This window comes from Bos taurus, chromosome 2 (genome assembly GCF_002263795.3).
Source record: "Bos taurus isolate L1 Dominette 01449 registration number 42190680 breed Hereford chromosome 2, ARS-UCD2.0, whole genome shotgun sequence".
NCBI lineage: Eukaryota > Metazoa > Chordata > Mammalia > Artiodactyla > Bovidae > Bos > Bos taurus.
Genome location: NC_037329.1, coordinates 47,962,107 through 47,988,852, shown reverse-complemented (window position 1 = coordinate 47,988,852; position 26,746 = coordinate 47,962,107). Strand labels below are relative to the sequence as shown.

Genomic DNA, 26,746 nt, shown 5'->3' with positions numbered 1-26,746 from the left:
CACCAATTAACTACTTTAATACCCTTAAATTATAAGACTTCATTTCTTCTAGGTGAAATGTGTGAAGAGAAACAATTTTGTGATCTTGCTGTATACCTAATTCTTGTTTTACTTTCTAGCTGTCAGTTAGTTATTTTAACTTGTCTACCAGCATCACTTAACTACTGGTTATTTTTATAGATTCTTTTGTGTATTTGTCACTTATATGGACTCTTCATTTCTCAGCTTTTCTCTTTAATTATTACTTTACTTAGAAAATTTAAACCAAAACTTTTAATAACAAATCAAGTACTTTAATGAAGTATGTGTCTGTGCGCTTAGTAGCTCAGTCATGTCTGACTCTTTGCGACCCCATAGGCTGTATAGCCCATCAGACTCCTCTGTCCATGGGAATTCTTCAGGCCAGAATACTGAAGTGGGTCCCCATGTCCTCTTCTTCGTGAAGTATAAAGTTAGTAGAAATAGTGTCACCATGTGCCTCTGTTTTGTAAGTTATAGTAAAAGAATTTATTTGAAGCAAATTTTAATTGTGTCTCCAGCAATGTTTCTGCATAAGATTTATTCAACATCTTTTTTGTATTTAATATAGAAAATTTCCAAATATTATATTTACCTTTTTTATTATTTCTCATTTTCATTAATATTTGTATAATATGTTATAGTGTCTTCATTTAATTTTCCATGAATGCAGGAGGTTTTTTATCCTTCCAGGTTTGTTGGGATATAACTAATATATAGTATTGTATAAGTTTCAAGTGTACAACATAATGGAGAAGGCAGTGGCACCCCACTCCAGTACTCTTGCCTGGAAAATCCCATGGACGGAGGAGCCTGGAAGGCTGTAGTTCATGGGGTTGCTGAGGGTCGGGCACGACTGAGCGACTTCACTTTCACTTTTCACTTTAATGCATTGGAGAAGGAAATGGCAACCCACTCCAGTGTTCTTGCCTGGAGAATCCCAGGGATGGGGGAGCCTGGTGGGCTGCCGTCTATGGGGTCGCACAGAGTCGGACACGACTGAAGCGACTTAGCCGCAGCAGCAGTACAGCATAATGATTTGACTTAAGTACATCATGAAATGATTTCCACAATAAGTTTAATAAATATCCATCACCTTGTATAAATAAAAAGAAATGTTTTTTCACTTGTGATGAGAAAGAACTCATGATTCACTTTCCTAGCAACTTTTATATATAATATACAGCAGAGTTAATCATGTTACTCATATTATATTTTACATCCCTGCTGCTGCTGCTGCTGCTGCAAAGTTGCTTCAGTCGTGTCTGACTCTGTGCGACCTCATAGACAGCAGCCCACCAGGCTCCCCTGTCCCTGGGATTTTCCAGGCAAGAATACTGGAGTGGGTTGCCGTTTCCTTCTCCAGTGCATGAAAGTGAAAAGTGAAAGTGAAGTCGCTCAGTCGTGCCCGACCCTCAGCGACCCCATGGACTGCAGCCCACCAGGCTCTTCCGTCCATGGGATTTTCCACACAAGAGTACTGAAGTGGGGTGTCATTGCCTTCTGTTGTTTTACATCCCTAGTATTTATTTATTTTATAAATGTAAGTTTATCCATTTGACCACCTTCATCCAGTTTCCTCTCTCCCTCCGGTAACCACAAATCTGTTCTCTTTTTCTCTGAGTCTGGTTGGTTGGTTTTTGAAGTATAATTGACCTGCAGCACTAGATTAGTTCCTGGTGACAACTCAGTGATTCCATATTGCTATTCCTTATAAAATTATCACAGTAAATCTAGTTTCTGTCTGTCACCGTACAAATATAGTACATTAATTTTTTTACAAGAACACTTCAAGATTTATTACTGCTGTATTACAGGTGAAAAGGCTGTTTTACGTAAGAGAGGATTACCCTAGGATATGTAATGAGTTAATGATTTAGGGACTCTGATCAGGTTGTTTGTTTTTTTTTTTTTTTGTATTTTTTTCCCCCAAATGTGGTACATTTTTATTGACTATATTTCCCAAGCTATGTGTTTAATTCCCATGACTCATTTTTTATAAGTGGAAGTTTAGTACCTGTTACATTTCCTCACCTTTATCACTTATTTCCCGCCCCACTCTGGCAACCACTTGCTTGATCTCTGAATCTGTGACTCTGTTTTGTTCTGTTTCTTCACTTATTTTGTTGTTTAGATTCCACATGAAATAATTTGTGTTTCTCTAATTTATTTCACGTAGCATAGTACCCTATGGGTTGATCCATGTTGTGGCAGACAGCCAGCTTTCATCCTACTTTTAGTTCATTTCAGTTGCTTAGTTGTGTCTGACTCCTTGCAACCCCATAAACTGCAGCACACCAGGCTTCCCTGTCCATCATCAACTTCCAGAGTTTGCTCAAACTCATGTCCATCGAGTCGGTGATGCCATCCAACCATCTCATCCTCTGTCATCCCCTACCCCTCCTGCCTTCAATCTTTCCCAGCATGAGGGTGTTTTCTAATGAGTCAGCTCTTCACATCAGGTTGCCAAAGTATTAGAGCTTCAGCTTCAGCATCAGTCCTTCCAATAAATATTCAGGGTTGATTTCCTTTAGGATTGACTAATCCTAAGGAATTAGGATTTGTCAAGGTACTCTCAAGAGTCTTCTCCAACACCACAGTTCAAAAGCATCAGTTCTTCAGCACTCAGCTTTCTTTGTGGTCCAACTCTCACATCCATACATGACTACTGGAAAAACCGTAACTTTGACTAGATGGACCTTTCTTGGCAAAGTAATGTCTCTGCTTTTTATTATGTTGTCTAGAAGAGAAGGAAATGGCAACCCACTCCAGTGTTCTTACCTGGAGAATCCCAGGGATGGGGGAGCCTGGTGGGCTTCCATCTATGGGGTCGCACAGAGTCGGATACGACTGAAGCGACTTAGCACCAGTAGCAGCAGCAGGTTGGTCATGCCTTTTCTTCCAAGGAGCAAGCGTCTTTTAGTTTCATGGCTGCAGTCACCATCTGCAGTCATTTTGGAGCCCAAGATAATAAAAGTCTTTCACTGTTTCCATTGTTTCCCAATCTGTTTCCCATGAAGTGATGGGACTGCAATGCCATGATCTTAGTTTCTTGACTTTTGAGTTTTAAGCAAGCCTTTTCATTCTCCTCTTTCACCTTCATCAAGAGGCTTTTGAGTTCCTCTTTACTTTTTGCCATAAGGGTGGTATCGTCTGCATATCTGAGGTTGGTGATATTTCTGTTGGCAATCTTGATTCCATTTTGTGCTTCATCCAGCCCAGAATTTCTCATGATGTACTTTGCATGGAAGTTAAATAAGCAGTTAAATAAGCATCATGCAACACATTCCCATGGGCTATCTGTTTTATATATCGGAATATATGTATGTTTTCATGCTATTCTCTCAATGCGTCCCATCCTCTGCTTTACCCACTGTGTCCATAAGTCTGTTCTCTGTGTCCGTGCCTCCATTGCTGCCCTGAAGATAGGTTCATCAATACCATCTTTCTATATTCCATATATGCATTAGTATATGATATTTGTGTTTCTCTTTCTGACTTACTTGACTCTGCATAGTGAAGATTCTTCCACCTCCTTAGAACTAGTTCAAATGCATTCCTTTCTATGGCTCAGTAATAGTCCATTGTATATATGTACCACAACTTATTTATCCCTTCATATGTTAGTGGACATCTAGGTTGCTTCCATGTCCTAGCTATTGCCCATTCTTTAATAGGACTTTGTTTTTTCTGTTGTTGTTGTTGTTGTTGAATTGTATATTTTAGATATTAATCCTTTATCATATCATATATATTGCTTGCAAATGTTTTCTCCCTTTCAGGATGCAGTGTTTTCATTTTGTTGATAATTTTCTCTTCCTGTGCACAAGTTTTTAGTTTGACATGATCCTGTTTGTTTATTTTTGCCTTTGTTTCCCTTGCCTGAGGAAATGTGTCCCAAAAAATATTACTAAGACTGATGTCAAAGAGCATATACTACCTGTATTTTCTTTTGAGAATTTTTATGACTTCAGCTCTTACAGTTAAGCCTTTAATACATTTTGAGCTTCTTTTTGTATATGGTGTGAGAAAGTACTCTAATTTGATTTTTATGCCTCTGGCTGTCTGATTTTCACAGCACCATTTATTGAAGAACCTGTCTTTCCTCCTTCCTATGTTTTTGCCTCGTTTGTCACATATTAATTGACCATATAAGGATGGGTTCATTCTAGAATCTCTGTTCTGTCCCCATTAATCCCATGGGATCCCACTGATCCCAAAAATCTGTGTCAATTTTTGTGCCAGCACTGTACTGTTTTGATTACTATACGTTTCTAGTGTAGCTTGAAGTCAGGGAGCTTGACACTTCCAGTTTTGTTTGTTTCTTGAGATTGTTTTGGCTATTTGGGGTCTAGTATGTTTCCATACAAATTCTAGAATTATTTGTTCTAGTTCTGTGAAAAATGCCATAGGCATTTTTATAGGTATGGCATTGAAACTGTATGATTCAATGAACCTTGGGTAATATGTTTGTCTTAACAATATTATTTCTTCCAATCCATAAGCATGATATGTCTTTCCATCTGTTTCTCTCATTTTTTTATCCATGTCTTACAGGTTTCCAAGTACAGATTTTTCACTTTCTTAGGTTCATTTATAAGATTTAATTATAAACAATATTGCTTTCTTAATTTCTCTCCTGATGGTTCATTGTTACTCTATAGAAATGCAAGATTTCTGTATATTAATTTTGTATCCTGCAATTTTACTGAATTTATTTATTAGTTCTAATTGTTTTTTCTTGGAGACTTGAAGATTTTCTCTCTAAAGTATCATGTTATCTGCAACCAATCACATCCTTTCCAATTTGGATTTTTTTTTTTCTTGTATGATTATTGTACCCAGGTTTTCTAAACTATGTTTAATTAAAGTGGCAAGAGTGGCATCCTTTTCTTATTCCTGATCTTACAGGAATGGCTTTCAGCCTTCACCGTTCAGTATGATGTTAGCTGTAGATCTGTCATGTATTTATGACAAATACTTAATATGTTGAGGTATACCCACAACCCACTATGTTGAGAGTTTCTAATCATAAACTGTTTTAATCATAGCTTTTTTAATCAAATTGATGTTAAATTTTGTCAAGAGCATTTTCTTCATCTATTGAGATGATCGTATGATTCATATACTTCATTTGCACATGTGCTAATGTGGTATATCACATTGACTGATTTGCTGATATTGAATCATCCCTGTGTCCCTGGGATAAATCTCACTTGGTATGAATGTATCATCCTTTTAATGCATTGTTCAATTTGTTAATACTTTGTTGAGAACTTTTCTATGTTTATCAGTGATATTGGCCTATTAGTTTTATTTTTATGTGCTGTCTTTAGTTTTGGTATCAAAGTGATGCTGGATGCATAAAATGCGTTTGGAAGTATCCTGAATACATAGGTTTGTTTTCTGTCATCTTCAAAAACTGATTATGGCAACAGTAGTTCATATAGCTCACTTGCTACACATGATTGTCTGCTATCTATTTTTGTGTTGTTTGAAATTTTTAGTGTCATGTGTTATTTAGTAATAAAAAATATAAAACAAAAACTACTGCATACTGAAGGAAGGCATTAGTTTTTTGTTGCTTTTCAGTTTCAGCTAAACTTCTAATGTATATTTTATTTAAGAAACTTAGTAAATACTACGTGATCATAGTATCTTTATAAGATACATAGTATCTTTACATATTACTTTTTGTTTTACATAGTCTCTTTTATTTCAATATCTTTTTCATTCCAAAGAAAAAAGTAAAGTCATAAATCTGCTAACTTGCACTGCAAGAATTACCCAATTTCTTCATCCTAAATGGGACCTAAAGAGAGATTGATTTTCATACAAGTCAGTTGTTGCTGCTATATTAGCATCACACATATATATATATATATATATATATGTATCTGCCTGTCATCTCTGTCACCAGGGTTACAAGTGTGCTATTTATGAAAGAATTCTGAATTTTTGTTTCTTAAACTTCAAACATATCACATTATTTTATACAAACTATTCAAGAGACAGTAGGTTCTATAAAATGATTAGGAAGATCATATTTTGCTAAATTATCTAGATCCAATTATATTTCATACCTTACATTATTAAACTTTTGAGTATAAACTTACAATCTTAAAAGACCAAACAAACTAAAAAAATTTTTACGAGTCTTATGATATACAGCATATTAAATATTCAGAGCTGCTTGAATTTATATCATTGTAATTTACTAGAATCTATTAATCATACTGAAATCAGATTGATTATATTCTTTGCAGCCAAAGATATAGAACCTCTATACAGTCAGCAAAAACAAGACCTGGATATGACTGTGACTTAGATCATGAACTCGTTATCACAAATTTCAGACTTAAATTGAAGGAAGTAGGAAAACCACTAGCCCATTCAGGTGTGACCTAAATCAAATCCCTACATTATACAGTGGAAGTGCCAAATAGACTCAAGGAATTAGATCTGAGGGAAACTGAAAATCTATGGACAGAGGTTTGTAATACTGTGTAGACACAATGGACAAAACCATCCCCAAGCAAAAGAAATGAAAAAAAGGCAGAAATGGTTGTCTTACAAATGAAGGCCTTACAAATAGCTAAGAAAAGAAGCTAAAGGCAAAGGAGAAAACAAGAGCTATACCCATCTTAATGCAGAATTACATAGAATAGTAAGGAGAGATAAGAAAGCCTTCCTACATGAGCAATGCAAAGAAATAGAGGAAAATAATAGAATGGGAATGACTAGAGATCTCTTCAAGAAAATTATCTATACAAAGGGAACATTCCATGCAAAGATGGGCACAATAAAGGACAGAAAAGGTATGGACCTAACAGAAGTAGAAGACATTAAGAAGAGATGGTAAGAATACACAGAAGAACTATAAAAAAAATTCTTCAAGACACAAATAACCATGATGGTGTGTTGACTCACCTAGAGCCAGACATCCTGGAGGGCAAAGTCAAGTGGGCCTTAAGGAGCATGACTGCAAACAAAGCTAGTGGAGGTGATGGAATTCCAGCTGAACTATTTCAAATCCTAAAATATAATGCTGTGAAAATGCTGCTCAAATATGGCATCAAATTTGGAAAACTCAGCAATGGACACAAGATTGGAAAAGGTCAGATTTTCATTCCAATCCCAAAGAATATTCCAACTACTGCACAATTGAACTTGTCTCACATGCTGGCAAGGTAATGCTCAAAATCCTCCATGCTAAGCTTCAATAGCCGGTGAACTGGTAACTTCCAGATGTACAACCTGGATTTACAAAAGACAGAGGAACCAGGGATCAAATTACCAACATCCGTTGGATCATACATAAAGCAAGAGAATTCCAAAACACAACTACTTCTGCTTCATTGACTACCCTAAAGTCTTTGACAGTGTGGATCACAGCAAACTGGAAAATTCTTAAAGAGATGGAAATACCAGACCACCTGACCTGCCTCCTGAGAAACCTGTATGCAGGTCAAGCAGCAACAGTTAGAACCGGACATGAAACAACATTCAAAATTGGGAAAGGTGTACGTCAAAGCTGTATATTCTCACCATGCTTAATTTACCTTCTGTGCAGAGTACATCATGTGAAATGTCAGGTTAGATGAAGACAAGATGGATTCAAGATTGCTGAGAGAAATATCAGTAACCTTTGATATGCAAAAGACACTGCCCTTATGGCAGAAAGCAAGCAAAGAGGCACTAAAGAGCCTCTTGATGAAGGTGAAAGAGAAGAGTAAAAAAGCTGGCTTAAAACTCAGCCGTCAAAACACTAAGATCATGGCATCCAGTCCTGTCACTTCATGGTAAATACATAGGGAAACATTGAAAAAAGTGACAGACTTTATTTTCTTGGGCTCCAAAATCACTGTAGACAGTGGCTGCAGCCATGAAATTAAGACGCTTGCTCCTTGGAAGAAAAGGTATGACCAACCTAGTTCAGTTCAGTTCAGTCCCTCAGTCGTGTCTGACTCTTGGCGACCCCATGAATCGCAGCATGCCATGCCTCCCTCTCCATCACCACCTCCCGGAGTCCGCCCAAACCTATGTCCATTGAGTCAGTGATGCCATCCAACCATCTCATCCTCTGTCGTCCCCTTCTCCTCCTGCCTTAAATCTTTCCCAGCATCAGGGTCTTTCCAATGAGTTAGCTCTTCACATCAGGTGGCCAAAGTATTGGAGTTTTAGCTTCACATCAGTCCTTCCAGTGAACACCCAGGACTGATCTCCTTTAGGATGGACTGATTGAATCTCGTTGGAGTCCAAGGGTCTCTCAAGAGTCTTCTCCAACACCACAGTTCAAAAGTATCAATTCTTCTGCGCTCAGCTCTCTTTAACTCTCACATCCATACATGGTTACTGGAAAAACCGTACCCTTGACTAGACGGACCTTTGTTGGCAAAGTAACGTCTCTGCTTTTTAATATGCTATCTAGGTTGGTCATAACTTTCCTTCCGAGGAGTAAGTGTCTTTTAATTTCATGGCTGCAGTCAGCATCTGCAGTGATTTTGGAGCCCAGAAAAATAAAGTCAGCCACTGTTTCCACTGTTTCCCCATCTATTTGCCATGAAGTGATGGGACCAAATGCCATGATCTTCATTTTCTGAATGTTGATCTGTAAACCAACTTTTTCACTCTCCTCTTTCACTTTCATCAAGAGGCTCTTTAGTTCTTCTTCACTTTCTGCCGTAAGGGTGGTATCATCTTCATATCTAAGGTTATTGATATTTCTCCCAGCAATCTTGATTCCAGCTTGTGCTTCTTCCAGCCCAGCGTTTCTCATGATGTACTCTGCATATAAGTTAAATAAACAGGGTGACAATATACAGCCTTGACATCCTCCTTTTCCTATTTGGAACCAGTCAATCTGTTGTTCCATGTCCATTTCTAACTGTTGCTTCCTGACCAACCTAGACATTATATTAAAGCTCAGAGACATTACTTTGCCGACAAGGGTCCATCTAACAAAGCTTTGTTTTTTCCAGTAGTCATGTATGGATATGAGAGTTGTTCTGTAAAGAAGGCTGAGTGCCAGAGAATTGATGCTTTTGAACTGTGGTGTTGGAGAAGACTATTGAGAGTTCCTTGGATAGCAAGTAGATCAAACCAGTTAATCCTACAGGAAACCAGTCCTGAATATTCATTGGAAGGGCTGATGCTGAAGCTGAATCTCCAGTACTTTGGCCACCTGATGCAAAGAGCCGACCCCCTGGAAAAGACCTTGATGCTGGGAAAGACTGAAGGCAGGAGGGGAAAGGGAGGAATGAGGATGAGATGGCTGGATAGTATCACCGACTCTATGGGCATGAGTTTTAGCAAACTCAAGGAGGTGGTGAAGGACAGGGAAGTCTGAGTGCCGCAGTCTGTGGGGTTGCGAAGAGTCAGACACAACTGAACGACTTAATTGAAATGAGTAATCATATTATCTTATACTTAGAAATTTACTTATTTTACTTACACTGTTTGATATGAATAAAACAAATGAATTATTTTAAAAACAGATAACTAAATGTTGCTAATTTGGTAAGAATTTTATCCTGGATCAATTTCACTTAGTTCAGTTCAGTCACTCAGTCAGGTCAGATTCTTTGCAACCCCATGAACTGCAGCACACCAGGCCTCCCTGTCCATCATCAACTCCAGGAGTTTACCCAAACTCATGTCCATCAAGTCAGTGATGCCATCCAACCATCTCATCCTCTGTCATCCCCTTCTCCCCCTGCCCTCAAACTTTCCCAGCATCAGGGTCTTTTCCAGTGAGTCAGCTCTTCTCATTAAGTAGCCAAAGTATTGGAGTTTCAGCATCAGTCCTTCCAATGAGCACCCAGGACTGATCTCCTTTGATGGACTGGTTGAATCTCCTTGCAGTCCAAGGGACTCTCAAGAGTCTTCTCCAACACCACAGTTTAAATGCATCAATTCTTCGGCGCTCAGCTTTCTTCACAGTCCAGCTCTCACATCCATACATGACTACTGGAAAAACCATAGCCTTGATAGACGGACCTTTGTTGGCAAAGTAATGTCTCTGTTTTTTTAATACGCTTTCTAGGTTGGTCATAACTTTCCTTCCAAGGAGTAAGCGTCTTTTAATTTCATGTCTGCAATCAGCATGTGCAGTGATTTTAGAGCCCAGAAAACTAAAGTCAGCCACTGTTTCCCCATCTATTTGCCATGAAGTGATGGGACCAGATACCATGATCATAGGTTTCTGAACGTTGAGCTTTAAGCCAACTTTTTCACTCTCCTCTTTCACTTTCATCAAGAGGCTCTTTAGTTCTTCTTCGCTTTATGCCATAAGGGTGATATTATCTGTGTATCTGAGGTTGTTGATATTTCTCCCAGCAATCTTGATTCCAGTTTGTGCTTCCTCCAGCCCGGCATTGCTCATGGTGTACTCTGCATAGAAGTTAAATAAGCAGGGTGACAATATACAGCCTTTACGTCCTCCTTTTCCTATTTGGAACCAGTCTGTTGTTCCATGTCCAGTTCTAACTGTTGCTTCCTGACCTGCGTACAGTTTTCTCAAGAGGCAGGTCAGGTAGTCTAGTATTCCCATCTCTTTCAGAATTACAGAGTTTATTTGATCCACGCAGTCAAAGGCTCTGGCATAGTCAATAAAGCAGAAATAGATGTTTTTCTGGAACTCTCTTGCTTTTTCCATGATCCAGTGGATGTTGGCAGTTTGATCTCTGGTTCCTCTGCCTTTTCTAAAACCAGCTTGAACATCTGAAAGCACATGGTTCATATATTGCTAAAGCCTGACTTGGAGAATTTTGAGCATTACTTTACTAGCGTGTGAGATGAGTGCAATTGTGCAGTAGTTTGAGCATTCTTTGGCATTGCCTTTCTTTGGGATTGGAATGAAAACTGACCTTTTCCAGGCCTGTGGCCACTGCTGAGTTTTCCAGATTTGCTGGCATATTGAGTGGAGCACTTTCACAGCATCATCTTTTAGGATCAGTTTATTTGCTGTGAATATTAGTGTTTCTTGATAGATGTATATAAAGTTTTTTATTGTTAGAAAATTTAGTGTATATATAAATTTTCATGTGTTGTTCTTGTTTGATCACTATGTTGCATCTGACTTTTTCGGACCTTATGGGCTTCAGCATACCAGGCTGCAGTATCTCCCATAATTTGTTCAAATTCACATCCATTGAGTTGGTGAAGCTGCCTAACCACATCATCCTCTGCCTTGTCCTTCTCTTTTGTCTTCAATCTTTCCCATCATCAAGGTCTTTTCCAATGAGTCAGCTCTTTGCATCAGGTGATGAAAGTACTGGAACCTGAGCTTTAGTGTCAGTCCTTCCAATGAAAATACAGGATTGATTAACTTTAGAATTGACTGGTTTTGACTCCTTACAGGTCAGTGGATTCTCAACAGTCTTCTCCAGTTCCACTATTTGAAAGCATCAGTTCTTCACTACTCAGTTTCCTTATGGTCCAGCTCTCACATCTGTACATGAAGCCATAGCTTTGACTATACGGACCTTTGCTGGCAAAGTAATGTCTCTGCCTTTTAATATGCTGTCTAGGTTCATCATAGCTTTTCCTTCCAAGGAGCAAACCTCTTTTAATTTCATGTCCACAGTCATGTTGCAGTCACTGTCCACAGAGATTTTGGAGCCCAAGAAAATAAAATCTGTCACTATTTCCACTGTTACTCTTCTATTTGCCATGAAGTGATGGGACCAGATATCATGATGCTAGTTTTTTGAATGTTGAATTCTAAGCCAGCTTTTCAATCTTCTCTTTCACCGCCACCAAGAGGCTTTTTAGTTCATCTTCACTTTCTGCCATTGGAATGGTATCCTCTGCATATCTGGTTGTTGATATTTCTCCCAGCAATCTTGATTACACCTTGTGATTCTTCCAGCCTGGCATTTCACACAATGTACTCTACTTATGAGTTAAATAAGAAGGGTCATAAAAACAGCCTTTTCATACTCCTTTCCCGATTTTGAAACAACCAATTGTTCCCTGTAAGGTTCTGCCTCTTGTTTCTTGATCCACATACAGGTATCTCAGAAGACAAACAAGGTGGTCTGATATTCCCATTTCTTTAAGAATATTCACAGTTTGTTTTGATTCACAGAATCAAAAGGTTTCATGTAATCAATGAAGCATTAGATGTTTTTCTTAATCCCCTTGCTTTCTCTATGATCCAGTGAGTGTTTGCAATTGGATCTGATACCTCTACCTTTTCTAAACCAAGCTTGTACTTGTAGAGAATTTTGGTTCATGTACTCTGAAGCTTAGCTTGAAGGATTTTAAGCATGACCTTACTAGCATGCAAAATGAGTGCAGTTATACAGTAGTTTGAACATTCTTTGGGATGGCCCTTATTTGGGATTGGACTGAGAACTGACCTTTTCCAGTATGGTGGCCAGTGCTGAGTTGTCCAGATTTGCTAACTGAGTACAGCACTTTAACAACATAATCTTTTAGGATTTTAAATAGTTCAGCTGAAACTTTATTACCTCCACTAGCTTTGTTTGTAGTAATTCTTCCTAAGGCCCCCTTGACTTTGCACTCCAGGATATCTGGCTGTTGGTGAGTTGACCATACCATCATGGATATCCAGGTCATTAAGACCTTTTTTGTATAGTTCTTCTGTGTTCTTGCCACCTCTTCCTAATCTCTTCTTCTTCTGTGTTAGGTCCTTACTGTTTATGTCCTTTATCATGGCCATACTTGCATGAAATGTTCCTTTGATATCTCCAGTTTTCTTGAAGATTTCTCTCATCTTTCCCATGCTACTGTTAACTCTTTTTTTTTTTTCTTTTTGCATTGTTCATTTATTTAAGAAAGGTCTTCTAGCTATTCTCTGAAACTCTCCTTGGGTATGTCTTTCCCTTTCTCCTTTGCCTTTTGCTTCTCTTCTTTCCTCAGGTATTTGTAAAGCCTCCTCAGACAACCACTTTGCCTTCTTGCATTTTTGGGAGGATGGTTTTGGCCACCACCTCCTGTACAATTTTATGAACCTCTGTTCTTAGTTCTTCAGTGACTCAGATCTAATCCCTTGACTGTGTTCATCACCTCCAGTACATAATCATACAGGGTTTGATTTAGGTCATACCTGAATGGCCTAGTGGTTTTCCCTACTTTGTTCAATTTGATTCTAAATGTTACAGTAAGGAGCTGAGCCTCGGTCAGGTCCAGGTCTTTTCCTATTTGGAGCTTCTCCATCTTTAACTGCAAAGAATATAATCAATCTGATTTCAGTATTGACCATTTGGTGATATCCAAGTGTAAAGTCACCTCTTGTGTTGTTGGGAAAGGGTGTTTACTATGACCAACATGTTCTCTTGAGAAAACTCTGTTAGACTTTGCCCTGCTTCATTTTGTACTACAAGGCCAAACTTGCCTGTTTTCTCTTGACTTCCTCCTTTTGCATTCCTTTGATGAAAAGGCCATCCTTTTTCATTTGTCTCTAGAAGGTCATGGAGGTCTTCGTAGAACCCCATCAACTTCAGCTTCTTCGACAATCTTGGTTGGGGGCACAGACTTGAATTACCATGATGCTTAATGGTTTGCTTTGGAGACAAACTGAGATCATTCTTTCATTCTTGAAACTGCACCCAAGTACTATGTTTAGGACTCTGTTGTTGACTATGAGAGCTACTCCATTTCTTCTAAGCAATTCTTCCCCAAAGTAGTAGATATAATGGTCATCTGAATTAAATTTGCCTAATCCCATCCAAGTTGGAAGTGGTCAAACAGAAGATAGCATGAGTGAGCATCGACCTTTTCGGAATCAATGAACTAAAATGGAATGGATGAATTTAACTCAGATGACCATTATATCTACTACTGTGAGCAAGAATCCCTTAGAAAAAATGGAGTAGCCATCACAGTCAACCAAGAGTCCGAAATGCTATAGTTGAATGCAATCTCAAAAATGACAGAATCATCTCTATTCATTTCCAAGGAAAACCATTCAATATCACAGTAACCCAGCTCTATGCCCCAACCAGTAATGCTGGAAAAGCTCAAGTTGAACGGTTCTATGAAGACCTACAATATATTCTAGAAATAACACCCAAAACATATGTCCTTTTCATTATAGAGGACTGGAATGCAAAAGTAGGAAGTCAAGAAATACCTGGAGTAACAGGCAAATTTAGCCTTGGAGTACAGAAGGAAGAGGGCAAAGGCAAATAGAGTTTTGCCAAGTGAATACACTGGTCATAGCAAACACCCTCTTCCAAAAACACAAGAGAGGATTCTACACATGGACATCACCAGATAGTCATTACTAAATCAGACTGATTATATTCTTTACAGCCAAAGATGGAGAAGCTCTATACAGTCAGCAAAAAGCAAGACCAGGAGCTGACTGTGGCTCAGATCATGAATTCCTTATTGCCAAATTCAGACTTAAACTGAAGAAACTAGGGAAAACCACTAGACCATTCGGTATGAGCTAAATCAAATCCCTTAACGATTATGTAGTGGAAGTGAGAAATAGATTTAAGGGATGAGATCTGATAGACTGCCTAAAGAACTATGGACAAAGGTTTGTGACATTGTACAGGAGGCAGGGAGCAAGACCATCCACAAGAAAAAGAAATACAAAAAAGCAAAATGGTTGTCTGAGGAGGCCTTATAAATAGCTGTGAAAAGAAGAGAAGCTAAAGGCAGAGGAGAAAGGGAATGATACATCCATTTGAATGCAGAGTTCCAAAGAATAGCAAGGAGAGATGAGAAACCCTTCCTCAGTGATCAATGCAAAGAAATAGAGGAAAACAATAGAATCAGAAAGACTAGAGATATCTTCAAGAAAATTCCAGGCATCAAGGGAACATTTCATGCAAAGATGTGTACAATAAAGGACAGAAATGGTATGGACCTAACAGGCAAAAGATATTAAGAAGAGGTGGCAAGAATACACAGAAGAGCTGTACAAAAAAGATCTTCACAACATTGTAAGTGATCACAATGGCGTGATCACTCACCTAGAGCCAGACATCCTGGAATGTGAAGTCAAGTGGGCCTTAGAAAGCATCACTACGAACAAAGCAAGTGGAGGTGATGGAATGCCAGTTGAGCTATTTAAAAACCTGAAAGATAATGCTGTGAAAGTGCTGCACTCAATATGCCAGCAAATCTGGAAAACTCAGCAGTGGCCACAGGACTGGAAAAGGTCAGTTTTCATTCCAGTCCCAAAGAAAGGCAATGCCAATTAGAATGCTCAAACTACCATACAGTTGCACTCATCTCACACGCTAGTCAAGTAATTCTTAAAATTCTCCAAGCCAGGCTTCAGTAATACATGAACCCTGAACTTCCAGATGTTCAAGCTGGTTTTAGAAAAGGCAGAGGAACCAGCAATCAAATTGCCAACATCCACTGGATCATCGAAAAAGCAAGAGAGTTCCAGAAAAACATCTATTTCTGCTTTATTAACTATGTGAAAGCCTTTGACTGTGTGGATCACAATAAACTGTGGAAAATTCTTCAAGAGATGGGAATACCAGACCACCTGACCTGCCTCTTGAGAAACCTGTATGCAGGTCATGAAGCAGCAGTTAGAACTAGATATGGAACAACAGACTTGTTCCAAATAGGAAAAGGAGTACATCAAGGCTATATTGTCACCCTGCTTATTTAACTTCTATGCAGAGTACATCATGAGAAACGCTGGGCTGGAGGAAGCACAAGCTGGAATCAAGATTGCTGGGAGAAATATCAATAATCTCAGATATGCAGATGACACCACCCTTATGGAAGAAAGTGAAGAAGAAGTAAAGAGCCTCTTGATGAAAGTGAAAGAGGAGAGTGAAAAAGTTGGCTTAAAACTCAGCGTTCAGAAAACATAGATCATGGCAGTTGTGAATCAGGGAAGTTGGATGTGGACAAGCAGCAGATGGCAAAAGTGAACAGTGGTATCTTAAGAATCAGTGAATTAAAACGGATGAAATTCAGTTCAGTTCAGTCGCACAGTCATATCTCACTCTTTGCGACCCTATGGATTGTTGCACGCTAGGTCTCCCTGTCCATCACCAACTCCAGGAGTTTACTCAAACTCACGTGTACTGAGTTGGTGATGCCATCCAACATTCTCTCCTCTGTTGTCCCCTTCTCCTCCCATCTTCAATCTTTCCCAGCATCAGGGTCTTCTCCAATGAGTCAGTTCTTTGCATCAGGTGGCCAAAGTATTGGAGTTTCAGCTTCAGCATCAGTCCTTCCAACAAATTTCAGGACTGATTTCCTTTAGGATGGACTGGTTGGATCTCCTTGCAGTCCAAGGGACTCCCAAGAGTCTTCTCCAACACCACAGTTCAAAAGCATCAATTCTTTGGCGCTCTTTTCTGGTTTCTTTTTTCTCAATAATTCACATTTTTCATGTTAAAACTTAAAATTATTCAAATTCAGACAGATTCTAATTTCTTCATTCTTTCATTCTTCTGATTGAATCTTCAATTTTAAATTTTCAGGTTATTCTTGATGGGGAACACATGTATACCTGTGGCGGATTCATTTTGATATTTGGCAAAACTAATACAATTATGTAAAGTTTAAAAATAAAATAAAATTTAAAATAAATAAATAAATCTTCTTTAGTTTATTCAATTTAAATCTTCAATTTATTCTCCTTTCCAAAAACCATTGTTCACAGTGATCCTATGGTAAGGGTTTAGATTGGCTCATAAATACTTCCTAAATTAATTTGAAATATAAAGAATTTGAACTTTGAATTTAGTGGGAAAAAATACTAGATTAATTCTTGATGACTGTTTTTAGCATCTGGAATTTTTAATTTTTGAAATAATATCTTTGAAATAAGGATACACTATAGTCTAACCCAGGTTTAATCTATTATTTTATTCTTTTCCTATGTTTACTTATCCATATTAATTTTACATGTTCCGTGGTTAGATTTTTGTCTTCGTGCTTAGATTTTGAAATGTGAAGTGTCTGAAGAGCTGTTTTACTATTTTCTTTTAGCAAGGTCTTATTAGAACTGTGGTTATTCACAGTCATAAACTGAAACCCTTCCCTAGTGTAGTTCATCTTGGGCTTCCCAGGTGGTGCTAGTGGTAAAGATCCCAAAGCCAACACAGAAGACGTTAAGAGACATGGGTTCAGTCCCTGGGTCAGGAAGATCCCTTGGAGGAGAAAATGAATATCCACTCCAGTATTCCTGCCTGGAGAATCCCAAGGATAGTGGAGACTGATGGCAACAGTCCAGGGGGTTGCAAAGAGTCAGACATGACTGAAGCAACTTAGCACATATGTACTCATATGTGCTTAGTAGTTTATTTTTATAGTTTAGTAGTTTATCTTAGTTTATTTTTAATACTTTAAAAATAAAAACTTCTCTAATAAAATGAGTTCATTCTTTTCATAGAAAAAAATTTGATGACAGCTATATTATATGCTATAAGTTTTTCAATTTTAAATTATATAAGTCAGTGCTTTTTGGTGTATTCACCTTGTTGTACATCAATTACCACTTATTTCAGAACATATTCATCACCCCAGAAAGGAACTCTGTACCCCTTACCAGTCAGTCTTCATTCCTCTCTATGCCAAGCCCTAGCAAACATTAGTCTTCTGTTAGTCTCTATGGATTTGCCTATTCTGAACATTTTACATACATAGAGTCATACACTGTTCTGCTTTTTGTGTCTTGCTCCTTTTACTTAGCATAATGTTTTCAAGTTACATTTATACTGTACCATGTGTCAAATTTTCATTCCTTTCATGACCAAATAATATTCCATTGCATGGGTGGTACTACATTTCATGTATTAATTCAGCAATTCATGATAGTTTATTCTTTTTGAATCAGTTATTATCAGTGACAAGAATTCTAAAACTGTCATTTGATACCAAGCAGTCTTTGATGTATGTTTTAGACATTAAAAATTGGTGATATGTTTTTTTAATTTTGGTGTGTTTTTAACCATTATAATGGATTTAAACTTCCCTTTCAAAACTAGAAAGTTCTGAATTCCAAAACACATGTGACTCCCAAAGGTTTTGGATTGGTATTGTGTAAACTATCTGGAATTAAGAGAAAAGGAGAATTTGGTCATCCATTAAGAATATATATTGTTTTTTCTAGGTAAACATTCACTTGACCCTGCCTGCCTTATTTCTGTAGCTAAAGTGCATCCTTTTTGAAAAGAGAGTTTCTCTTCTGTTTTCACCACCAGAAACTGAGTTCATTTTTGCTCTAGGTATAAAGTTGCAGCTTCTTTACATCTGTGAGCAGCTCATATCTATTAAAGAAGTTAACAGACTAAATCTCAAAAATCTGTATACTTTTCACTTTTCTAGCTACTTGCCTGTAACCTCCTTGAAAACAAAAACTATCATTTATCTCTTTTTTTCTACAAGGCTGGCAAAGAGTTTCTACTCGTCTGTTTACCGGAGAAATAATGAATGAATATGTAGAGTGAATAAATATTATCACTTATTTTTCCTAATCTTTGATAGAGTGTTTATCAACATTTTTAAAATAAGTGTTAAATTTTTCAAGAAATGTCATTGTTTTCAGTTACAAAAAATGTTAGGAAACTTTATTATTAAAAATCAGATCAAAACCCAAAGCTTTATGAGGTATGATTACAAATCAAGGGGAATTGGACCTCTATAGTGAACATTCAGAGAAATAACATTTCTAAATATGATAAGTTACAAAAGCATAAAGTTTAGAAAACTATTACATAAAACTTCTATGAAGCCTGTAAATCTGTTTTTAATATCAGCAGATTTTAATTGCTAAATCAGAGAAAATTTTGCTCAAGAAAATTTTGAATATGATCCTCACCATATTCTTTTTTATACTGACTTAGAATATTTGCGTCTTCTAGGGGTTACTTTTGATTAGATAAATTCAACTTACAGATTTGATGACAGTCATCTTAAGGTAAATTTACAGGATTGATGGCATCACCGACTCAATGGACATGAGTTTAAGTGAACTCCGGGAGTTGGTGATGGACAGGGAGGCCTGGCGTGCTGCAGTTCATGGAGTCCAAAGAGTCAGACATGACGGCTGAACTGACTGACTGACAGGATTTATAGGATTTTTATGCTCCTCATTAATTGTTGGCACTGTTGTTGTTTAGTTCCTAAGTCATGTCTGACCTTTTTATGACCACATGGACTATAGCCCACCTGGCTTCTTCTGTCCATGTGGTTTTCCAGGAGTGGGTTGCCATCCCAGGGGATCTTCCTGACCCAGGAATCAAATCTGCATCTCCTGCATTGGCAAGCAGGTTCTTTACCACTGAGCCACCAGGAAAGCTCCCTCAGTGATTTTTGTTGTTATTGTTATTGTTCAGTCACTAAGTTGTGTCCAACTCTTTGTGACCCCGTTGTCTGCAGCACACCAGGTTTCCTTGTCCTTCACTATCTCCCAGAGTTTGCTCAGATTCATGTCCATTATGTCTGTGATGCCATCCAACCATTCATCTTCTGTCACCCCCTTCCCCTCCTGCCCTCAATTTTTCCCTGCATGGGGGCCTTTTTCTGATGAATTGGCTCTTCACATCAGATGGCCAAAGTGTTGGAGCTTCAGCTTCAGCATCAGTCCTTCCAGTGAATATTCAGGATTGATTTCTTTTCAGATTGACTGGTTTGATCTCCTTGCGGTCCAAGGGTCTCTCAAGAGTCTTCTCCAACACCACAGTTAAAAAGCATCCATTCTTCAGTGCTCAGCCTTCGTTCTGGGCCAACGTTCACATCCATACATGACCACTATACAAACCGTAGCTTTAACTGTATGGAAATTTGTCAGCAAAGTGTTATCCCTGCTTTTTCAATACATTAAGTTTGTCATAGCTTTTCTTCCAAGAAGCAAGCGTCTCTTAACTGCATGGCTGCAGTCAGCATCCACAGTGATTTTGGAGCCCAAGAAAATAAAATCTGTCACTGTTTCCACACTGTTTTTACTCATTGATTATATGTCACCAGAAGTTTCTTTGTACTTGCTGTCTTAAACCAACAATCTATGAGACAGCAAATTTGAAAATGTAGGAGTAGTAGTTAAACAATTTAAACCTCTGTAATAATCACAAACAGCATGGGGCAAAGGAGGTCATCCAAGTGATCAGCTGCCAGAGTGGCTAAGATACAAGCATGCTTATCAGGTCTCTAGTATAGTCATTGACTCATATGCTTTAGGTGCTCTCAAATCATTCCATTAATTCCAATAACTCTACAGTTATTAATTTCTTAAAGTTGTAAACAGATATTATTACTGCCTCTAAAATTATGATCTCCTTGGAAAATTCTCTGACCGTCTAGATCAGAGATCAGCAAACTCTGTTAAAGGCCAGATAGTAAACATTTTAGACTTGGCTGACCAGCAGGTCCTCAACTGCTATTGGGGCATTTTGAAAGCAGTGACAGGTGATACATGAATAAATGAGCATAGTGTTTCTGCTTTATTTATGGACACTGAAATTTAAATTCCATATAATTTTCAGGTGTTGTGAATTTTTGTTGTAGTGATGCTTTTTGAAATGTTTAAAATATAAATACTATTCTTGGCTTGGGGGTGGGGCAAGGGGGCATACAAAAAAGGTGGCAAACCAGATTTGTTCACTGGTTGAAATTTGCCAGCCTCTGCTCTATGTTAAATCTAATGGTAGAGAAAATCAGCTATAGTATTACATTCTCAAACTCCTCCAACTCCTACCAGTTCTCTCATGCTGTCCCAAAGTGATTTGAGCTTATACCTGGTGACAAAAGATGTTCAACTTGTTACCAGCAGCTTCTGTGTAACCCCAGTAATGTTGCTTCTTTGTCCCACTTCACAAGTAGCTCACAAAAGTAAATAAAAGGAAATTTCAACACTGCCTGCTGTGAAACTAATTGTCTTTTGTTAAGATGATGTTCAGTTCAGTTGCTCAGTCACATCCGACTCTTTGCAACCCCATGGACCGCAGCACGCCAGGCTTCCCTGTCCATCACCAACTCCCGGAGCCTATTCAAACTCCTGTCCATCGCTTCAGTGATGCCATCTAACCATTTCATCCTCTGTTGTCCCCTTCTCCTCCCACCTGCAATCTTTCCCAGCATCAGGGTCTTTCCCATTGATTCAGTTCTTCGAGTCAGGTGGCCAAAGTATTGGAGCTTCAGCATCAGTCCTTCCAATGAATATTCAGGACGGATTTTTGGATGGACTGGTTGGATCTCCTCACAGTCCGAGGGACTCTCAAGAGTCTTCTCCAACACCATAGTTCAAAAGCATCAATAATGGAAACAAAAGCTAGGAAACTTGGAAACCAGGCTGTAGTTGGTTCTTGTTGTTTAGTCATTAAGTCACATCTAGCTACTTCACTTTCACTTTTCACTTTCATGCATTGGAGAATGAAATGGCAACCCACTCCAGTGTTCTTGCCTGGAGAATCCCAGGGATGGGAAGCCTAGTGGGCTGCCATCTATGGGGTCGCACAGATTCGGACACAACTGGAGTGTAGCAGTAGCAGTAGCAGCTACTTTGTGACCCCATGGACGATAGCCCACCAGGCTTCTCTGTGCAAGAGATTCTCCAGGCAAGAATACTGGAGTGCGTTGCTGTTCTCATCTCCAGGGGACCTCCCTGACCCAGGGATTGAACCCATGTCTCCTGCATAGACAGACGGATTCTTTACCACCAAACCACCAGAGATGCCCCTCCTAGTTGGTTCTGTGCTGTATGCAAAGCTTAGTTACTCAGTCATGTCTGAGTCTTTGTGACCCCATGGACTGTAGCCCACCAGGCTCCTCTGTCCATGGGTTTCTCCAGGCAAGAACACTGGAGTAGGTATGCATTCCCTTCTCCAAAGGATCTTCCCAACCCAAGGATTGAACCCAGATCTCCTGTGCTACAGGCAGATTCTTTACTGTATGAGCCACCAGGGAAGCCCATGGTTGGTTCTACCACTACACAAAGTTCTGAAGTTTCTCAAACTTCTGAGGCTCCATTTTCTTTCCCGCTCCTCTGTAAGAAGTACTGAGAGGCTCCATTGTGGTAGTCAATATGAAATCACTGGTAAAGTAAAAAGCATATAAAACATTGCATTTTATGTTGCAACAGTGTTGATGGTTGTACTCTGTTGTTTACTCATACATATGATTTCTTGCAGAATTTCCTATATATGATGATATATTCCCCTTGAAGATTAGGTATAGATTAAAGATTGCTAATAAACTTTCACAGGCATTTTACCTTTATACTTTCACACTTTTAAGCTACTCTCATCTCCTTACTCTATAGATGTATCAAATTCATTACTAATAGTGCTATGAAATTTTAAAATTATATCCCTCATATTCTTTCTTACTCCTTTATGAGGGCAGAGACTTTGTTTCATCACTGTTGTATCTTCAGTATCTAAAACAATATCTGGAATAGATTTGAGTCTCATAAATAATTTGAGTGAATCAAAAATAATCCCATATGTTAATTTGCTTTTCATTATCAAAAGGAATGTAGAAAGCTAATTAAATACATTATAAACAAAATGTATTTAAATACGGAAAATATGTAGGTTTCTAAAGGAAATCTACTTTTGCAGTTTTAATAAAATGTAGATCTATCCACAGATCCTTTAGGGTCCATGAGCCCTAGTTTTTAAAATATAGAAGAATATTTAACTTGTATCAGCAGGCACACAATCCATAACTATGATTGTGAAATTACTTCAACAGCATAAAAAAAAATGCAAGCTTTATTCGGTCTTTTTAATAAGCCCTTCTTCTGCACTTTTAAGTTATAAGATAAAGAACAATGGATTTATAAACTTTATTTTGGTTAAATTTCTTTTGGTTGCAACAAGAAAAACAGTTTGGCAAACTTACTTAAAAAGGGCATTTGCCTGGGAAGATACTAAAGTATCATGCATTTGACAGGCAGGAAGAAAAGAAACAAGGGTAGCTCTGGGGATTTCATCTTTCCCTAGAGTAGAGCACTTGATGAGGGCTTCCACTCACACATCCAAATTTCAGGCTACTAAAATAGAAATTCAGCTTGGATCACTGATGCATGCCTGAAAAGGTCAGCCAAAGTCAGAGAGTAGAATCATGCAGTAGAGCTATCAGTACTGAGAGCCACTGTTCAGTGCCAGGGTGATTTGAGAAGCTACATCATGAGATGTGTAGTCTTATTAATCTGACTTCAGAAAGTACATTTATTTTATATCTATTAATGTCTCAAAATGAAATATTATACTGAAAGCTGCAGGACATCTTTGTCCACTGACAATTAGATAAATTTACAATTATGAATTTTAATGTGCCAAATCACCCACTGCCATATTAATTAATGGCTTAATATCTCATGATACAGCGAATTTAATGCAGTGGCAATATAGCATAGAGACTTAAGAGTATAGACCTTTGAACTAGACTTGCATGGCTTCATATCTAGCTCTCCCACTTTATTGGCTATGAAAGTTTGGACAAATTGATCTCTGACCCTTATTTTTGCTGTCTATAAAGAGGAAGTTTATCAGTGAGCTTTTGCTGTACTACAAACCACCACGAAAATCTCACTGGCATGCCACAATAAGCATTTAGTTCTTGCTCAGAAATCTGTGGGTAAGAGGAGTAGGTCTGATCCAGACTGGACTCAACCAGATGTGGGTTCAAGTGGAAGATGCATCTGGGTCTGTGCCTCATGTCTCATCTTCCTTGAACCTGTAGCTACCTGAAACATTTTTTCCTCAGAGACTAAGGCAAGAGAGCAAGGAAGAAACCAAGTTGCTAAAGCATACATATTTCAAGGCCCTGCTTGTGTGTTGTCTGCTGTTACCCCATTTGGTCAAAGCAAGGCATGTGGCCAGTTCCAAACTCAAAGAGCAGAGAGGTATATATGCACCTCCTGTGGTCACATGGTAGGGAAAAGGAGGAGTAATCCAGGCTACCACAGGGGGTTGATATTGGTATCTAGCTAGTACAGATGTTTTAAGTTTAATAATATAATGTAAGAACTTAGAATAATACCTGGCACACAGTAAATGCTAAATAAATATTTGTTATTATTAGGCATACTCTTCAGCAGAAACTTACACAAAAGTTGAGTATTCTGTATCTGTGACATAAAGTGGTTATTTGACAAGTGTGTCACTTCATTTGAGTTAAACATACATGCTTAAATTTAAGTAAAAACTAGTTTCTGTTTTTTAATTGTAGGTTAGATAAACAAGATTATATGTCTTTGAGATGAGCCAGTCAACTTCTGGGATAGTCAGAGTGATTACTGCCTCAGTTATTTAACTGTTAGTAAAATCGTGGAACTACTAAAGATTGAGTTCTGCCCTCTCATTTTAGAGATAATGTGTTGGGTCAAGAATGGTGAAATATCTAAATCAAAGAGAAAAAGGTAGATAGATGGAAGATGAATGGTTAAGTGATAAATAGATAAGTAGTTAAATAGAAAATGGGAACACAAAGAAGCACCTAGATTTCTGGAATTCTGTTGAGCTCAGGTGTTGTTTCCTGTTGTTTTATCTAAATGTTATCATATTTTTTTCTTTCAATGAACTATACAAGAAGAAATCATTTTAAGACTCTTTCAAAATAATTTTTTCAACTTTTCCTTCAATTGAGAAGAATATTATTATTATAGAATAGGACTTATTTATAATATTAAGAATAAAAACTAATCTTTACAGAGGATTACTTACCCTTTCATCTAATATTTTTGAGTACTTATCTGTTAGCCACTGGGCATGCAGCACGAAAAAAAAATTGCTATTGTAAGCTTACATTACTTAGAGGAGACAGGCAATAAATAAATAAATATATATTATATTCCACAATTCTTTACCTGCGATTCTAAAATCCAAAAGCTCTGAAACAAAGTTTTTGCAACTCATAAAGATAAAACCTGACCTAATATTAACTTGTTGAGTAGTAAAACTAATAAGAACTATTTGTTGCCTTTTTATAAATATCACTTAGAATATATGTTTTGCTTTTAAAGATATTGACATTTTATTTCAGGGTGCTCAGAGTCGGGAGGGAGAAGGCAATGGCACCCCACTCCAGTACTCTTGCCTGGAAAATCCCATGGATGGAGAAGCCTGGTGGGCTGCAGTCCATGGGGTCGCTAAGAGTCGGACACAACTGAGTGACTTCACTTTCACTTCTCACTTTCATGCATTGGAGAAGGAAATGGCAACCCACTCCAGTGTTCTTGCCTGGAGAATCCCAGGGACGGGGGAGCCTGGTGGGCTACTGTCTATGGGGTCGCACAGAGTCGGACACGACTAAAGCGACGCAGCAGCAGCAGCAGAGTCAGGAGAGAGAGTGCATAATTATAGTACGTTTACCATATTACCTATAAAAACTCAATACTTAATTACAAGACCTATCTGGTCCCTTAGGGATTATGTTGGGTTGTATAATATCTAGAAAGTACTCTGCCTGGAACTGAAGCATGTATGGTATAGAAAATGAGGATCAGTAGGGAGAGGGGTGAGTGATGGAGGGTGGAAAAGTTGTTTAGCTAGTAATAAAAGAAAACCTCTCTGGGTGGTGACGTTTGAGTAAATTCTTGAAACATGTGATGTTGCTGTCAGAGAAAAGAATATTTCAGACATTGGGAACAGGCATGTGGCTGTGTGGAGAAGTGTTCCAGTCTAAGGAAGGACCAGGGTCAAAGACCTAAACTGAAAGTGTGCTTGCTGCTGCTGCTAAGTCGCTTCAGTCATGTCTGACTCTGTGCGACCTCATAGACGGCAGTCCACCAGGCTCCCCCATCCCTGGGATTCTCCAGGCAAGAACACTGGAGTGGGTTGCCATTGCCTTCTCCAATGCGTGAAAGTGAAAAGTGAAAGTGAAGTCACTCAGTCATGTCCGACTCTTAGCAACCCCATGGACTGTAGCCCCCCAGGCTCCTTGGTCCATGGGATTTTCCAGGCAAGAGTACTGGAATGGGGTGCCATTAGCATATTTATAAACTAGGATTTGGATGCCCGGCAAGGAGAAGTATGTTAGGATAGGTATCAGAGGGTGCCCAATCATTTAAGGCAATGTAATCCTTTGGATTTTATCATGGATGCTCTAGGGTATCTTTGAAGGATTTTGACTAAGAGTGTCTAAAGTCCAATTTTCTTTTTAAAAATATTGATATGTTGCACTGTAGATAATAAAAAGGACCCTCTTTTGCTCTGTGGATAATAGATGGCTATAGTACCAAAGATGAGAAAAAATAAATGATCATAACCAGATGAAATTGAGAAATTAAATGGTAACTGGTCATTTTAAACCAAATAACCTTGATTGTACTTTAAAATAGATATCCATTGAGTACATGCTGTACTTGAATTAATAACCTAAATATTATTTAACTATGATGTTTTTTCTTTCTAGATTTTTCTCTCATTATTAGGGCTGAGAAACTTAGCTTGGTCATGATAATAATACTATTTTCTATCTTCTTCCCTCTTCCAGAGAGTTTTCTGTTCTGCCTACTGGGAAACAACTAGAGGAAAGAGCCCTAAACTTGAAATGATAAGAATTGGTTTCTTGTGTTGGCCCTGCCACCATTTGATTGTAAAAATGGTTGAGTTGTTTAACCTGTCTGGATTTCAGTTTCCTATCCTGAAAGATATGGGGATTGAGTCATCTGATATAGCTCTTTGTTACCTGGAGTTATATATTTAGCAAGTCCTGTGTGTAAGACTAAAACTCTGTGATTCTTAATGAGACCTAATTAAGAATCACAAAATGTTCTTAAATATAAATCTAAAAAAATGTAGAATAACTGGATATCTGTCTAAAA

General features: G+C 38.2%; 1 protein-coding gene across 2 annotated transcripts in view; it reads left to right on the top strand.

Moving 5' to 3' along the window:
• The window catches only part of MBD5 (methyl-CpG binding domain protein 5), a 484,478-nt gene that overhangs the window by 192,468 nt on the left and 265,264 nt on the right, over positions 1 to 26,746 (top strand). The gene's annotated exons all lie outside the window — the stretch shown is intronic.